The sequence below is a fragment of the Malaclemys terrapin genome, chromosome 16, assembly GCF_027887155.1.
Source record: "Malaclemys terrapin pileata isolate rMalTer1 chromosome 16, rMalTer1.hap1, whole genome shotgun sequence".
Taxonomy (NCBI): Eukaryota; Metazoa; Chordata; order Testudines; family Emydidae; genus Malaclemys; species Malaclemys terrapin.
Window position 1 is genome coordinate 29344092 of NC_071520.1, and position 16795 is coordinate 29360886.

General features: G+C 45.4%; 1 protein-coding gene across 3 annotated transcripts in view; it reads right to left on the reverse strand.

The window, feature by feature from the left end:
- Positions 1-16795, reverse strand: part of CORO1C (coronin 1C) — a 71509-nt gene that overhangs the window by 21297 nt on the left and 33417 nt on the right. The window lies entirely within an intron of this gene.

Here is a 16795-nt window from a genome sequence, read left to right on the forward strand (position 1 = left end):
GATACCCGAGAAAAGAGCGATATCAAAGGGGTGTTCTGGACATTGGAACTTCATCACAGCTTGACTGTTGTCACCTTTCGTGACTTTCGTTTTTGTGGAAAACACCTGACAGATGTGCAGAGTGTACCCCTCTATTTCGAGAAAAGAAAAGTCAGCCATGCAGACTTCCCATAGATACACCAACCTACCCTCCAGGAGACACCTTTGCCTGCTACTGGAAGGAGTTTATCTACGGTGAGAGTTCTGTCTGCATAGCCCATTCAATCCTTGCCCAAACTGCTGACTGACAAGACCATCAGTTAGTGCCATTTGTGATGCGGATCCCTCTGGACTGGGACCAAGATTCACTATAAAAACAATTTCCACACTTATCTGCAACAAAAATTATTCACATTTCTATCAAGAGGTTAGCAAATCTCTAGAGCACTTGCTAAATCAAGCCAATTTTAAGGATAAATCTTACAAGAAAATTAGCTACTGCCTGGTGTTCATCTGAATTTGAGAAGACAGAATTCTAGTAATTTATGGCTCTTTCAATTACTCAAATTGTTCACTGGTACTACAACAAAAGGACCCTGGCAGCTTTGACATCGCTCTATTGTCTGATAATCTTATTACCTACTATTGGTGCAAACACCACTTGAGCTGGCTGTAAGTGAAAATTAAAAAAGGAACATTTTATATTAAGTCATTCTCACCATTTCTTTTGTTCTTTTGGGTCTTTCAAACAAAACCAAGTAAATCAATATTTTTTAAGATAGGGAAATGTGACTAAAAACGGTAAAGATTGGAAGGAGGCTTTGGACAGGTGCAGGACCTGAAACGGTCTTCAACTCACTCTTTAAAGCGGACTAGATTTCAAGCTGACAGTGTCCTTTCTTTTTGCAAGGTTACAACCTATAAGAAGGGGGTCAGCGAAGCGCCTGACCAGATTCTAGTTTCTTTACATATAAAAAGCTGCAATTTGAGTCTCAATTCTACTGTTTGGTGGTTTCCTGACTCTAGGGCGTGAGCAGCTTTCACATGACTGTTGCGAATTCCCATGGAGCTGATTATTCAATTCAAAGTTCTCTACATATAAGGATTTGCAAAGGGGCTGGACATTAGCTTTCGGGGACTACTGACATTAAGATGTATTTGTCAAGAATAAAACAAGATGTAGATCCTAAGGGCAGGGCCGGCTCTGGCTTTTTTGCCACCCCAAGCGAAGAAAAAAAAAAAAAAACCCCTGCAGGGCAGCCGGAGCGGCAAAGCAAAAACAAAAAACAAAAAACCACCATGCAGGGCAGCCGGAGCTATGGTGCAGGGGAACTCCCTGCGCTGCAGACGTGCCCCGGGCAGCGGAGTGCGCGCCCTGGCTAGCAGGGGAGAGGGGGGAGAGGGGAGGGGGGCCGCCAGGGCTTCCTTCAGCAGGGCGCTCGCCATGCGGCTCCTCCCACCGCGCTGCCTGCTGGGAGGGCTCCGCACCGCTCCGGTCGGCGGGCAGGGAAGGACTCGGGCTGCCCTGCCAAGCTTGCTGCAGATCTGGTACAGTGCTGGGGCAGACGAAGCACGCAGCCCGCTCCCAGCAGGGCACTCCCCTCCTCCGCACCGCCGCTCCCTACCCCTACAAGGCGGCCAGAGCAGCAAACCAAAAAGAAAAAAAAACAAAAAAAAACAAAAAAAACCACACCTGCGGGGTGGCCGGAGCGGCGAAGCAAAAAAGGATTGGAGGGAAGCCACCCCTTCGAATCTGCCGCCCCAAGCACAAGCTTGCTCGGCTGGTGCCTGGAGCTGGCCCTGCCTAAGGGAGTACAAGTCAAGGGAGTTATAAAAACAAGGCACAAGCTTTTCCTTAAAAAGTTAAATTCAGGCTCAACAAACAATGGTGTTCTGTCTCAATGCCTCAGTTGCTTCTGAAACCTTTTAAAATTAAAATGCAAATAATAAACCAGAAACTCTAAAATCTACTTATGCCTTTTTGCATGCAACAAGGTAAATCGTATAAATAGGTTAAAACAATGAACTGATTTAAAATAAATCAGCTTTAAAAAAAATCGCAGTCTAATATTTCAAAACTGAGCATGTTTTAAAAGACATGCCACAAATTAAATCCAACTAAAGAGCTAAATCAAAAGGAATAGATGGTCATGTAAGGTACTGTCTGCAACATGGAAATGAATAAATGGCTATTCCTAGGAAAGGCTTATAATTAATTTTCTTAGCAAAAGAGAGCGCTACAATGGTTAGTTACAGACTGAGAAAAGGGAGCACTTGCCAGTCTAGATTTGGGTTTTTAACAAACATCATCAAGATTCTTATTGGGAGAAAAATATCAGTTTGAACAAATGACTTAAACTATAGAACTTTTCCTGTCTGTATGATCAAGAAAGAGCCTGAACACCAAGTCTGCAATCAAACAGGGGAGTGTGTTACAAGCTTATCCTACTAAATGGCTGTACTGTATGCTTCTCATTATCTAAAACGCAGCTCATTTTTGAAACTAGCTATCTTGTAGTACCATTAGCTCAATAAGCTGTCGTCATTTCAGAGTACATTAAAAATGACATGATGGGTCTCCATATTTATCGTCTGCCAATGACTTGTGAATTAAATGTGCTCCATTTACAAATACAGATTTTTTTTTTATTCCCAGCCTTGCAAACAAACAACCTGAGCTCTGAGAATCAAAATGGACTCTCTCTTTTTTGGCTACTCATAGCCACAACAGAACTCGAAGCCAGAATAGGCCACTGATTCCTGCCAAACTCCGCGGTCTTCAGATTATCATCTCAGCAACACCTGTGCAAACCCATGGTCTTCAGTGAGGATTAAGAGATGGAACTGACTGGTTCTGTAACTGGAACCCAGGAAACAAGGAGGAAAAAAAAGCCATCTTAACCATGCTGCAGCTAAGAGAATGTAACAAATAAATTGTAGCAAAACTCATTCTTATCACTTAAGTGACTAGATATAACCCAGAATACAGGGGAGTAGCTGTTCTTGGTAAGTGTGACGCCACACATGGTGACAAAGTGATTAAGGAGCTACTGTGAGCCAGGCTGACTCCGCCCCTCCAGCCCTGTCAATCATGCAAGGGGCGCAATAGGGGTTTAAAAGCAGGAAGATCAATTCAAGTCAGTTGGCTCTGGAAGAGCATGGACAGCAGCTCCCAAGAGGAACCCCTGAAGAGCTTCAGGGAAACTGCCCTCAAGAAGAGCACTCACCAATGCCATGCCCCTACAAGGAGGGGGCAGACTCCAGTCTACCAGCCACACAGATTAGCCCCAGCAAGCCCCACTGCAAGCTGTTTTGCATTTTTATTTGGGCATAAGCTTTCGTGGGTAAAAAAACCCACTTCTTCAGGCACATCTGGATACAGTGGATCCAGACTAACACGGCTACCCATTGATGTTTTGCATTTGGTACTCCAGCCCTCCCCAGTGAATCTGGGGCTCCTCTGAAAGGATGTGGGAGCGGGAGCCAGCAGTCCCCGCCCCCTTAAAATGCAGACAGACTCTCTGGTATAGTTTAGTATTGAGAAGAAAGACCACTGTTCATGCGCACTGTGGGACCCCATTGACTTTGCCAGCCAGAGGCACCCGTCAGCAACCCAATGATCAGGACAGTAAGAAAGGGATATTTTTAGTCACTTTTCAGAGTAGAGCTGCACTTTAAGTGTTCGAACTGAGTTGAGAAAATAACTGAGTTATACAGCAAAGAGGTCAGTCAAAAGTCTGCAGAAATGTTACTTTGTTACAGGTGAACAGTAATGTCTCTCTACGATTTATAATCCATACCCCTTTCCTTTATGGAAGCCGTCCGGGTGATTAATACTACGGCAGAAACACTTATCACTTCAAGCAGGAGAATAAAGATGGAAAAAGCGGAGACTAGGAAGTAACAAATAAGGGCTGTTCGCCACAAACTGGAGGGGAGAAATGATTACGTATTATTAACAAGTGTGGAGGGAGATGCTAGGAGAGCTACATGGCAAGTGATGTGCAGTGTTTTTATTTGCAAAAGTGCAGGTGACCAGCATTCCCACAATACAAGCAAGTGACTGCGTACCATGCCACCCACGTATATAACACAGGGCCGCAGGCTTCACACTGCACAGTTACATTAGATGTTCTAGCAGACACAAAAAAGGAAACTTATCTCAGCAGCACAAATGGCCACAGATCACTGAATTTTTACATTTAAGGAGAAGACCCTGCTGCTGCCATGAGTAACTGAGCCATCACTAGACTGAAAGGATAATACAGTCACTGACTCCGGCCCACACAGAATGCTCTCCCAAAAGCACAAATAAAAATAACTAAGCAAGACAACGTAAATGGACATAATGGTTGACTGAACGAAATACTGCCCTGGTGTCCAACAGTACGGTTAAGATGAAAGAAGAGGTCTGATCACCGGTGGAGGAGTTATTGAATTGTGGTCAGGAACAAGAACAGCACCTAGGAAACCAGGAGATTCTCCTAAAACCCTAGTCAAAGAGGAAGAGCAGTGCTCACCAATGCTTACAGATACGTTCTCTTTAGTGTGACATTTTAAAAATTATTTTAGATTTGAAAGGATTACCCTCAAGAATGGACTCAGCAGTGCTGTCAAAAGGCCAAAATCCTTCAGAGCTAGATCCACAACATCTCCTTTATAGCTATAACGCACTGGACAGAGGCAGGCAGGTCACAAAAGCTAAGCATGAACAAACACGGTTACTGCTTGACCGGAGCCGTCTAAAGAAAACTCAGGAACGGCCATATTAGTATTGGGAACACTTTCATTGGTCCCTCTGACTCAGCACCGAGCCAGTGCCCCAGCATGGTTCAGGGTGAGTGGGAAAGAGGCACCTTCAGAGGAGAGCTTCACTGTTTGAGATCACTGGGCACCATTCACAAGGATAGGGGCTTTAGAACAAATCCAGGCTACCAAGCTTAACCTTGTTAGGAGTCAGGACTTTCCCTCTACTTTCAACTGGATACTGAGCCTTCGCTGACTCTCTAAACCAGTTTTGTAAGGTTGCTGGTGCAAAATGCTCTTGGCTGCCTCTTCCCTTGGGGGCCCCATTCCAGCAATAGGAGAAGCCTAGCTTTGTAGGAGTCTCAAGCACTCTGGGATCACTTGGGTGGAAAGGTGCATTGAAAGAGTTTGGGGTTTTGGTCCAGTTTAATGACGCGGGAGTCACCGCTTTGAGAATCCCCTTTCTGCTGAACTGCTCTTCTGGAGTGTTCCAAAAATAAAAGGGGGAGACAGCAGGATATTGCATCTAGTGGAGTAAAGTGCAGCCTGGAAGTCAGGAGCTCCCTAGTTCTAATTCCAGCTCTGCTTTGAAAATGTCAATTCTTGTTCCTCGTCTCCCCAGCTAGAGAACAGGATACTTCCTTTGTGGTAAGCAACAGAGGGTCCTGTGGCACCTTTGAGACTAACAGAAGTATTGGGAGCATAAGCTTTCGTGGGTAAGAACCTCACTTCAGATGCAAGAACTTTCAGGAACAACTACAACGTTAAGCGAGGAGTTACTGTACAAAGTTTGCATCTTCTATGCCAAACTGGTGGGTTTTCAACCAGCCATAATCCTAGCAGGTTTTTTTAAATGTAATCTTTTAATTAGTTAAGGATTTACAGTAAGTCTCAAGTGTTGATACACAGCTTAATATTAACTCAGTACAACTACGAGAAATTAAATCCTTTTCATAATCCATTACCATTTAGGATGAGCAATACATCACGGTAACAATTTATGATAGTTCAATGGATGTAGTTTTAAATTTAGTACATAATGAAGCCAATCCAGAAAGGCGAATTAAAAGATTAAGATTTTAGCAGGCTGGATGGTTTAGGCTAAGAGCTGCATGCTCAGTAGTCAAGTCCTTTAGCAGGCAGTAGGTTAACTTTACCAAATAAAGTCATCTAGCTGTTTCATGCCTTCCAAAACAAAGTTCCTGAAAGAGATGGGCAAGAAACTTCTGTGATTAAGTCCAGAAGAAATGGATAAGCAGCAAGGAAAAATAGTTGCTAAAAGTGACAGTGTTATTAAAGCATTTGAATGTCTCTTACAACTGATTCTCTGCCAGGAAAGGGCAGTTGGTCAGAGGAAACCGTTCATGGATTACAGTAAAAATATGTGCAGAGAACAGCTGCTTCCTCTGATTTTGTGTTGTGCTTAGTAAGATCACAGCTGAAAACAGGGAAGCAGCATCAGATTGCACAAGTGAAAGCGATTCCACTATCTGCATGCTGAGGAAGGGGTTTGGAGAAGGAAATCAGATCACAAAGGCTGGGTTTGAAATGCTAATTGACCACGAACTTTTTTACTTCAGAGATGCACTGCTCAGAGTGGGACAGGACTTTATTTCTACTCTCCGTACAATAAGTTCTAGGTTTGTGAGACTGAGTTTATCGCTGAAACTTAACGTGAACTGCTGTGGCCACCGAACACCCATCCATAGCCATGCCAGATGGTCACATAAGAGGCTGTTAGAATAAAAAAAAAATATGGCAGGATTTAATGAAAGTGTATTGCTCATTCCTGACCATGACAAATGGCTATTAGTCATCCAGCCAACCAACCAAGGCATCCATGGCTAATCCTCATAATGAGGACTGTGACTCCCGAAAGGCCCACTGTACTGTGTGTCACAGTGACAACCAAGCTAGTGAAACCTTTAAAGCATTCATAGCTAAATATTGCAGTTGGATTTTCCTTACATCTTCCAGAAATCCACATACAATGCTCTGCTCCAGCTCGGCTGATCATTACTTATTTCTACAGCTGTGCATGGTACTTTAGAGATCTAGGTATGTGCTCTGAAGTGTCTAAATCTAAGTCGATATACAGACAAAGAGGAAGGGCTGCAGCAATGGACAGGAACGTTTCTCGCAAAACAAATCCACTCTGAACAATCAATCTGAATGAGATGCAGAGCTTTAAAGCCATGTTATTCTTGTGCCCCAGCAGATTTGGTATTAGTGCTCAAGGTACTCTGGAGAGTTTCAGGAGTGTGTAGTTTGCAGCAGTAACAAGGTTTATTTCATGCCCGCAGGGAGACTAGAAATGAAGCAGTGGGATGACTTCATTGTTTGTGCCATGTGCTTATAGCTGACCAGAAAAGGAGAGAGAGATAAGGGCTGGTTACAATGGACTCTACAACTAAAATAGTTCCGAGAGACGCTTTGCACTGGAAAATCTATGCTAATCCCCAGAATCCTCCACAAAATTAGCGGTAGCAATCAGCTGCTCACACACGCTGACTTTTTAAACAAAACAAAGGGCTAATTCCCGTTGCAATGAACGGTGTTCAGCATGGCTGCTCCAGTTCAGGTACCGAACATCTGATTGCTACTCCAGCATTCTGGAGAAAAACCCTGCACAACTTTCCAGAATTAAACCTCTCAGCTGTTTAAATTTGCACCCTCCCCTATCCCACCAAAAGGGGTTCAATGGAGTTTAGAAACAAACTCACGCAAGAGGAAGAAGTGTTGTCCTGCAGGGGTCAAGAGACTGGGGTTCTAAAGCCCATTCTGCTGCTACAAGGAGACCTCGAAAATACTTTGAAGTGATCACTGAATTTATCATCTAGAGTTTGGGCAGAAAAACATTCTCGGAGTCAACATAGACCACTAGGCTTTGGGCAACATGCCCAAACTCCGTCTGAGCTCTTAACTTGGCTGGAAGCATTATAGGAGAAAGCCAATCGAGCAACCCCATCCAGGTGACCATTAAGTGGTGTTCACATGCTCCAGTGGGAGCCATATCCAACCCTACTTGTCTGCTACCCAGGTTGGACCAATATAGGGCTGTTAAAAAAGCAGACAAGGAAGGACAGGGCTACGGGGAGGGATAGCTTAGTGGTTTGAGCATTGGCCTGCTAAACCCAAGGTTGTGAGTTTAATCCTTGAGGGAGCCATTTAGGGATCTGAGTCAAAAATCTGTCTGGGGATTGGTCCTGCTTTGAGCAGGAGGGGGTTGGACTAGATGACCTCCTGAGGTTCCTTCCAACCCTGATATTCTATGATTTCTATGAAAGAACAGGATACATTTGGACAGATCACAAAAAAGTATCAAATTCTAACCAGTTCTGTAAAACTAGTTTTCAATCTGGATTTGCAGTTTGCTTATACCAGAAATTTTAAATGGCTGAAGTGCTGGACCAGGATTTTCAAGATTTCACTTTTCCCAGCATTGCTATAAATACATATGAGAGGGCAGGGCAGAGACAGAAGAATCTGATCTGCAGGTGATAATTCCAGGTTGGGCAAGTATCCATGTACTGACTCTCAGCAGTGCCAGTTAACCATGCCAGTCCCCCTTCATGCCAACGTGCCCATAAACTGCCAGGAGCAGCTCCTTCAGTGTATTTCCATTTGTTCCTCAGACTTTAAGACTCTGAAATAATCTAGCGTCGGTAGTTGCTTTCAACCTGACTGCTGCCTGAATGCAAGTGAGACAGTCTTGCCAACTATTTTAAAGTCGCCTGAGTTTCTCCAATAAGTGGATGAAAAAAAAAAATCTTTAATTCTGGTCTCTTCCCACTAAAACACAAAGGCACATAGCTAGACAGAGGTTTATCAAAAATGAGGGAAAAGCCCTCCTCCCGGGCTTCAATCTCGCATGCCAAATTTTAACCTAAAAAACCGAGACATTTTCATGGATAAGATTAAGTGTTGACAGCCCCTCAATGGCAGCATAACTTAAATAAGTCATAGCCCATTTTAATTCATGTCCTTCCATCACCACTCCATCTAAACAGCTGGAAGGGTTCACTGAATCTCGGCCAGAGCAGAAACACTTGATGCATTCTCACACTCACACTCTCTCTCCCTCTCTCTCACACACACACCATGGCTGAATCATGAGACACAAAAAGAACAGGAGTACTTGTGGCACCTTAGAGACTAACAAATTTATTAGAGCATAAGCTTTCGTGGGCTACAACCCACTTCTTCGGATGCATATAGAGTGAAACATATATTGAGGAAATATATATACACACATACAGAGAGCATGAACAGGTGAGAGTTGCCTTACCAACTCTGAGAGGCCAATTAAGTAAGAGAAAAAAAACTTTTGAAGTGATAATCAAGATAGCTCAGTACAGACAGTTTAATAAAACACAGTAACATGACAGATTATCAGCATTTCTTGGGTGTGCAAGCACCTTATGTTATTTGTAATAGTAGGTTCAGGGTTTCGGTGGAAATGCTGCCAGTTTAGAAACACAGTAATAAGAAGGCAAACACACAAAGGACAAAAAGGTTTAGACAAATGGGACCGAGTAAGGCCTCAGTCACATGCACAAGTAACAGGCATCATCCCCCCTCTCAAAGACCTTACTCTACATGATTTCAGCTGTAGGCAGCCGCCTTAGGAAAGATCAGTTTAAGTAAAGAAGAGGAACCTTTTGCCACAGCTCTTTTTTTTTTTTTTTTTTTAAAAAGCAAACTGCAAAGATTTTTGTAAAGAGATACATTTTTTTCTATCTCAAATTACTCTGGGGATGTGTGGACTTAACCGTTAGAGTACATGGATGTGTTAAACCCAGATATTTTCAAGTCACTTCCCCCAGTCTATCAGGAAACATAGGAGCTTCCCCCCTTTTTCTAGAGCAGAGATCATCTGTCAAGATTAGGCGGGCATAGCCCACACAGCCCAGTGCCTGCAACCATGGATGCAGGTGGATCTCTGTGCGGCTCAGCTCCAATCCTCTGTACAAAGCTAAATAAATACATTGCACTGTACGGAACAGAAGGCAGCATGGCCTCTGCCCTAATGTGGTTAAGAGACGAGACCAAGTCCTGTGTTCAAAGTTCAATGTTTCATCCACAGCAGCTGATCATCACACAACTACAGATGGTGGTACCTATGAAAGACTGCCAAAAACCCCACAGCAGCAAGGCTCAGAGCCCGGGTCAAGTGACTTGGGCTCGCAGGGCTCAAAATAGCGGTGTAGATATTCCCACTCAGGCTGGAGCCCAGGCTCTGAGACCCATCCTCCAAGCCAGGTTTCAGAGTGCAGGCAGGAACATCTACTCTGCTATTTTTAGCCCCGGAGCCTGAGTCATTGATCTGGGGTCCGAGACTCACTCCCGCAGGGTTGCATGTGTTTTTTGGTTTGGGGATTGTTTTTTGCCGTATAGATGTACCCTTAATGAGTTAGGGTCTTTGGTACAGTAATGACTCTGGGGTCTTATGCAATGAGCTGTGAAAGCACTCCTAACGAATACCCAACAAATGGAACGGGAAGTTAACGAGACAAAATCCCAGCACACCTCAGTTCCATTCCCATCAAAGATCTCAATTGGGGGGGAACAGGAGTGTTTCTTCCCCACTTTTCTGCCTTCCTGGTTCTTAATTCCATGAATGAAGACAAACTGTCCTGCCTTGCTCTGCTGGAGAAGTAGCTGTAAATCTGGCCCAACAGTTCATGCGAGGAGCAAGCAGGAGCGGAAGTTACTGTGGCTGCAGCATGCTCAGTTCAGCACAAGGCTTGATGAAGCTCAATAGCGACCCCTGACAGTAGATTAAGGCTAAAATGTGGATTAGCTCAAAAAATCCGCTCCCATGGTGCTCGGGCCACACACGGACTTTGGACAGAGATTTCTGGACAATGACGTCTGGCTAGATTTCATGGAAGAAAGATTAAAAATTAGAGATTAACTCATGGGGATCTTTAGTGACGTTTATCTAAGGTGTCCTCTCCTACACACCTCAAGTGATGTGTTGGGAAGAGAGGCAAAGGAAATGAAGGACTAACTCTTAAAAGCAAGGAAGTTCCAAGGTTAAAGACATGGTAGCTACAACATGCGGTGCTTTGTTCAGCAGTCTGCCTGGTGGGTAAAACCTACAGCACCACATCTCACTGCTGTGCGTCGGCAACACAGCATCTATGCAACGCAGTGGGAAACTAAGGTGTTTGGTTCCATAATTTCCTGGCTATGGCCAGTATAAAAATCGGAGTCTTAGTATTATAAGCATGTAGCTGTATGTGGTTAATTCCATTTGATGCTTCTCTTTTGAAAGACCAAACCCTGGTCTAAAACAGGCTCTCTCTAGCACTGGAAAGGGTGAATTCTCTACATATGGATGCACAAAAAATTCCAAGAAACTCAGACAAAGCATTTCAACGGCTAGCCAGAAAGGAAAGAATCAGCTGCACAAGTCCTACTCCTAAACCAGCATCGGGATTTGTTTTGCTGGGAAGACCGCATGAATGAAGACAAGCTGTAGACCTCCACCCACTCACCCAGTAGCTGCCAAAGGGGGCCTCATGACAATCTCCCCCTTCCCCCCAAAACTGGCTGCAAGCACCGGGCTGCGTGGCTCAGAGACTACAGCACTAGCCACTTCACATCCAGCCAGCTGTTCGAAATAAAAATGGAAAGCGTGGTTTAAAACCTCTTTGCATCGGTTAGACTGTCACTCCGAACTGTGCTGGCAAAGCAACCCAGGCGGGGCAGACGCCACAGAGGGGTTACACCACCAGCCCAGCTCCCACTCGAGCCAGCACCACCATTCACCCCAAAAAGGCATCTGAGGAACAAACGTGGGGTTTGAAAACAGCTCAGTGTAATTAGAGTGCTAAGTGATGCAGTGCACACTATAATTCCAAGCAGAGCTTGCTGCAATTCCAGGCATCAGCCACATCCCTCCCTTCCTCAAAAGGGTAGGGAGAGCCAAGGATCCAGCAGGGATGTTTTAACAGTATTGATTTCCACTCCTTCTTTCCAATCCCTGTCCAGATTACATTTCAAGAGGAGCTGCCAAGAGCTCGTCACATGTGAAGACTCGTCTACGAACAGCAGAAACCTCACAAAAAACGAAACAGGGCTGTCGGTCACCCCTTCGGCATGTGATCAGATCCAGGAATCTAAGAGTTAACTAGCCCATACACTTGTCTCAGAGAGGGCTTGGCTCTGTACAGTACGGCCCCATCCCACCATCCTCCAGTCCTAGCCCAAAGTGGCCAATCAAAGCAAAGGGTGGGAATTATTCGGGATGTCTGACAGCCCAAAGAGCTGTAATGACCATATATGGTAAAAACCACTGTCAGGAGCCCTGCAGTGCCTGCTGCTGTTAGACATATCAGTGACATGCAGCAACGGAGGCAGGGCCAAGGAGAAGCACAAAGAAGAATAAGCCGCTCATCACTGGGGTGGGGGGAGGGACGAGCCATTCATCTGCCAGGGCAGTGTCAAAATCACGCAGTATAATCAAATATCGCCCCCGGGGGACATTGTGGGGGGCTCTGTGCCTGGACTTCGGGCTCATTGTGACCATTTTTATTTAAAAATACGGCAAACATTCCTTGGGAGCAAATATAAAAGCCATTTGCTTGCACTTCATATGGTAATGAGACTAGAGAGCGCTGGGACTGAGCCAGCCCGGCTCCTAATTATTCAGCACCTGGTGCCTCCTCCATCCCCTCGGCTCACCCCCACCACCATCCTTTTCGCATTTCCAGGTGCCACCCCGGCGCAGACAGATTTACAAGAGCCACGAGCCAGAATCAAAGGGCAGGCGGGCGCTGAACACGCTTCACTAACAGTAGCGTTTTATTTCACTGCAGCGCCTGCCTTTCATCCCGAAGTGCTTCGCGATCCACATGCACGCAGCCCCACTGAAAGGAAGCTGCGTCGGGAGCGGAGGACAACACGCAAAGCCTGCTGCACAACTGTGCGGGAGAAGGAATTTGGGGGCAACCCCTTCTCTTGCAAGTTCCATGGTACCTTCATGCAGAGGGGCACTGCTTTTAAAGTCTGTGTGCGGTACTCAGTTGTTCCTCCTCGGAAGGATGAAGGGCTGACCCTGTTGGGATTTGAATAAGTAATTTCAGGAAGGGTAGAGGTATTTAAAATCATTCAGTCGTCCCCCCGTGCTGCTAAAAACAGATGCATCCCCCTGAACTCTCCCCCACCTATGGCACAAGACATGCAATTGGTATTGCATGACCAGCTTGGACCTTAATACTAGTGGGAGAATACGGTGTAGCCTCCACAGCCACACGAGGAAGGGGGGGAGGCAGCTCCAATCTCTGCCTGTGCATCCCCAGTGCGACGCTTTCACTTCAAACCCAAGAGGAACCATGAAACGGGTTTCGTTGGAAAGCTCCTAAGACTTCTTTAGAGATGTGTGCTGTATGAAGAGGATTCAAGTGCTGGGTGTGGACTGGCCACCAATAGCATTAGGGCTCAGCTCCTGTGAGTATCTCCACAGGAAGCTCCCACAGAAGGGGCCAAAAACAACTTCTGAGGTTCTACAGAAGCAGGTGGGGAATCCATCCTGGCCATCACAGAGGACCGTAGACAGGGGATGAGAGTGTGGGGGAGTCATGCAGGGATGGGGATGTATACTTGCTCAAGGAGCCCCTCACATGGCAGCATGTGGATGGTCTAGAGGATCTGGTTCACTGATCCTCCCATTCCCCCCCAGTGAAGGGCACGTCACCATCCCATGTAGGCTACTTCAACCGCTGACTCCTCCTCTTCATGCTCCCACTCATGGTCTGGCTAGGAGCTGGGCTCTGGTTTGGCCCTGAATGCATTAAAATGTGCTCCACGCAAATAAAACTGCTGCAATTCAAGCATTTTATAGGATACTCCGCTTACAGAACATCAATGATAAGGTTTTAAACTCATAAGCAATTTTAGATTTGTTTACCAAAGTGCTTTAACCAGGGCTGCCCAGAGGATTCAGGGGGCCTGGGGCAAAGCAATTTTGGGGGCCCCTTTCATAAAAAAAAGTTGCAATATTATAGAACACTATATTCTCATGGGGGCCCTTGTGGGGCCCGGGACAAATTGCCCCACTTGGGCCCCCCCCGGGCAGCCCTGGCTTTAGCCAAAAATTTGAGTGTAGTATATTTAGGTAATTAATCGGTATATATTCCACACATAGCTTTGCACATCCCTGTCACATGCAAAGAACTGCTGAAAAATCTGAAGAACTTGCCAAACTAGTGACACGATTCTAAAAGAGCTGCAGGGCAGGCGTTTGGTTTAGCTGTGCTGGTGCAGGGCAGGCGTTTGGTTTAGCTGTGCTGGTGCAGGGCAGGCGTTTGGTTTAGCTGTGCTGGTGCAGGGCAGGCGTTTGGTTTAGCTGTGCTGGTGCAGGGCAGGCGTTTGGTTTAGCTGTGCTGGTGCAGGGCAGGCGTTTGGTTTAGCTGTGCTGGTGCAGGGCAGGCGTTTGGTTTAGCTGTGCTGGTGGAGAACTTCAATTAATAGTTCTGATGCTGGTAACGAAGCAAACAGACATACAAGCTACCCCAGAAAACCTTCTCTCATGGTGACAAACTAACTCAGAGTATCAGAACTGAACATCTCGATTTCGGCAGTACAGACCCATTCTCAATCCCCAACTGGGCAAGGACACATCAAAGCCAGGTAGAAAGACCCCCATACTGGCTGCAGCCATCACGGTCCAGGGTTTAGAGAGGCTGGTGTAAGCAGAAAGGCCAGTGCACCCCTTTGAATGTAGCAGGCTGCAAATATGCTGGATCTGAGCCTCTGGGTGCTTTCCGCATTGTGTTGGCGTAGCTACGCTCTCCCAGCATGGCCTAGATGAGTCAGCTTGGCATCATCAATGTGGGCCTTCCATACACGAGAAGGTGGGGGAGGCATGTTTGCTCCAAGCTAGTAAGATGTTCCACGGGTGCTGGGACTCAAACCTGTTTACTCCTGAACCAGTCAGACTTCTGCAGAATCAGAGAAAAATAATGCTCCATGGCAGAAGCCACAAATCAAAAAGATTTGTTATTTTACACAAGCTTTGCTTATCAACTGACAGCAACAAGTAGAGATGCTGTGGAGAAGAAATAAATGTTTCACTTCCTTTTAAAAGGAGGGATATTCTAGGGCATGACAGATGCCTTGATAAATAAGGTCCCTGATAAGGTTTATCCAATTGGTAAGTCAGCCATCTCACCTCAACATTTAACGTTCTTTAGCCTTTGCACTGTATATTATGTCAAATGTCCATGTAAGACTGTGGATAGCCACTTGAATAGAACCAAAAACCTGTTATCACAAAATAAATAAAATAAAATGTATTGAAAACTTAGAAAACGTAAAGGAAAACACAAATTTGAGGGAAAAAAGCTGTTTACTTTCAAGATTATACAGACTTTTTATAACATGGGTTTGGTCTAACCCTACATAATAGGTCAAACCACATTAAAAGCACTTTGCAGAGACCCAGACACTAAAGTGAGGAATTTAATAGTTACGTTGCAATTAAGCTGAGAAGGAGGTTCTCTCTCTACTGGCTCTGGCACCTCCCTGGTGTCTCAGGATTGCACAGAGTGTAGTTTTATGGAAATCATCAAAACACAAAAAATTTAAATCAGCCCTTTTGAAAGTGAACACAACGGCAAGGATGTTAGTGGAAGTCATTTGCGGACAGCTCAGTGAAAACCTCTGCTCAGTGAACGGTGGCAATCAGAAAATAAAATGTTCTGATGTTTAAGGAATGGCAGAGAATAGTGAAAATATTATAATATGAATATGTAAATCAATGGTATGATACACACTTCACGTGAACATTGTGCTTAATTCTGGTCACCCTATCTCAAAAGATATAGCTGAAGTAGGAGTGATCCAGAGATGGGCAAGACTTTGACAGGAAGAGACTGAAGACATTGGAAGTGTTTAGTTGAGACAGGAGAAGTGCAAGAGCGGTCATGATGAAAGGAATATAAAATAATGAGTTACAAACAAGTAAAAAACGGCACTCCTAAAACAAGAACAAGGGAACATTCCATGAAACAAAGAAATTTTGAAGAGTAAGGAAATATGCAACACAATTAACTTATGGAACGCATTGCTTCAAGATATCACTGAGCCTAGCGCAGACATCCTCAAACTGTGGGGCACGCCCGCCTAGGGGGTCATGGAGGAACATTTGGGGGGGCGTGGCTGGGCCCAGGCCAGCTCCTATGGGGGGTAGGGAGGAAGCGCCACCCAGCTCTGTCCCACGCCCGGGGTCCTGCCCACCAGCCCCACCCCCAACTATGGCCCCAGCCTAAGTCCGCTTACTCCTGTCCCTGTCCCCACCCCACCACCCGGCTGCAGCCCTGCTCACGGCCCCAGCTCTGGGAGGGAGGGGGACACAGATAAGAGTAAGGAGAGGGCATGACCCTGAAAAGTTTGGGGACCACTGGCCTAGTGGGGAAGATATATATGAGAAAGGCTATAAACCCTCCTGCTTCATGGATTATGCCAACCATTAACTGCTTGGGTTAGGAAGATACTTCTCGCCCGGTATGTCATTCCCCAATCAAGCAGAGGAATACATCAGGTTCAGTTAAGTGTCAGATGTGATACTTGACTAGATGGATCACTGGTCTGAGCTGATAAGGCCATGCTGATGCTCCTAACTAATGTTTCCATGAAGCCAGAGTTACAGTTTTGGAGAGAGATCCCACATACACACTTTTGCAGACTGGGCTATTCTTTTTTCTGTTTCCCCCCAATCATCCTGGACAAATATATTCTCTTGTTATGTCATAATCTTAGCCCTCTTCCAAAATGACAGTCCTCTTCTGAAGAGAAACTAGTGCTCTGAAACAAGAGTCAATGGCGATGTATTCAAGGGTTTAGGTGGTGTTTTTTTAAACAGAGAGCACATGAAGTGATCAAGCTGATAAGCTCATTTAAAGGATTTGTAACTGAAATTATGAAAGACTTACCAACTGACTGATAAAAGTCAATCATCAAAAGGGGAGCTTTGAATACTTCTTTCCAGCACAGAAAACCAAGGTATTTTGTGACCCACTGCAGAGATACCTTGGGGTGATGGTGTGTAAGGACTAAGGCT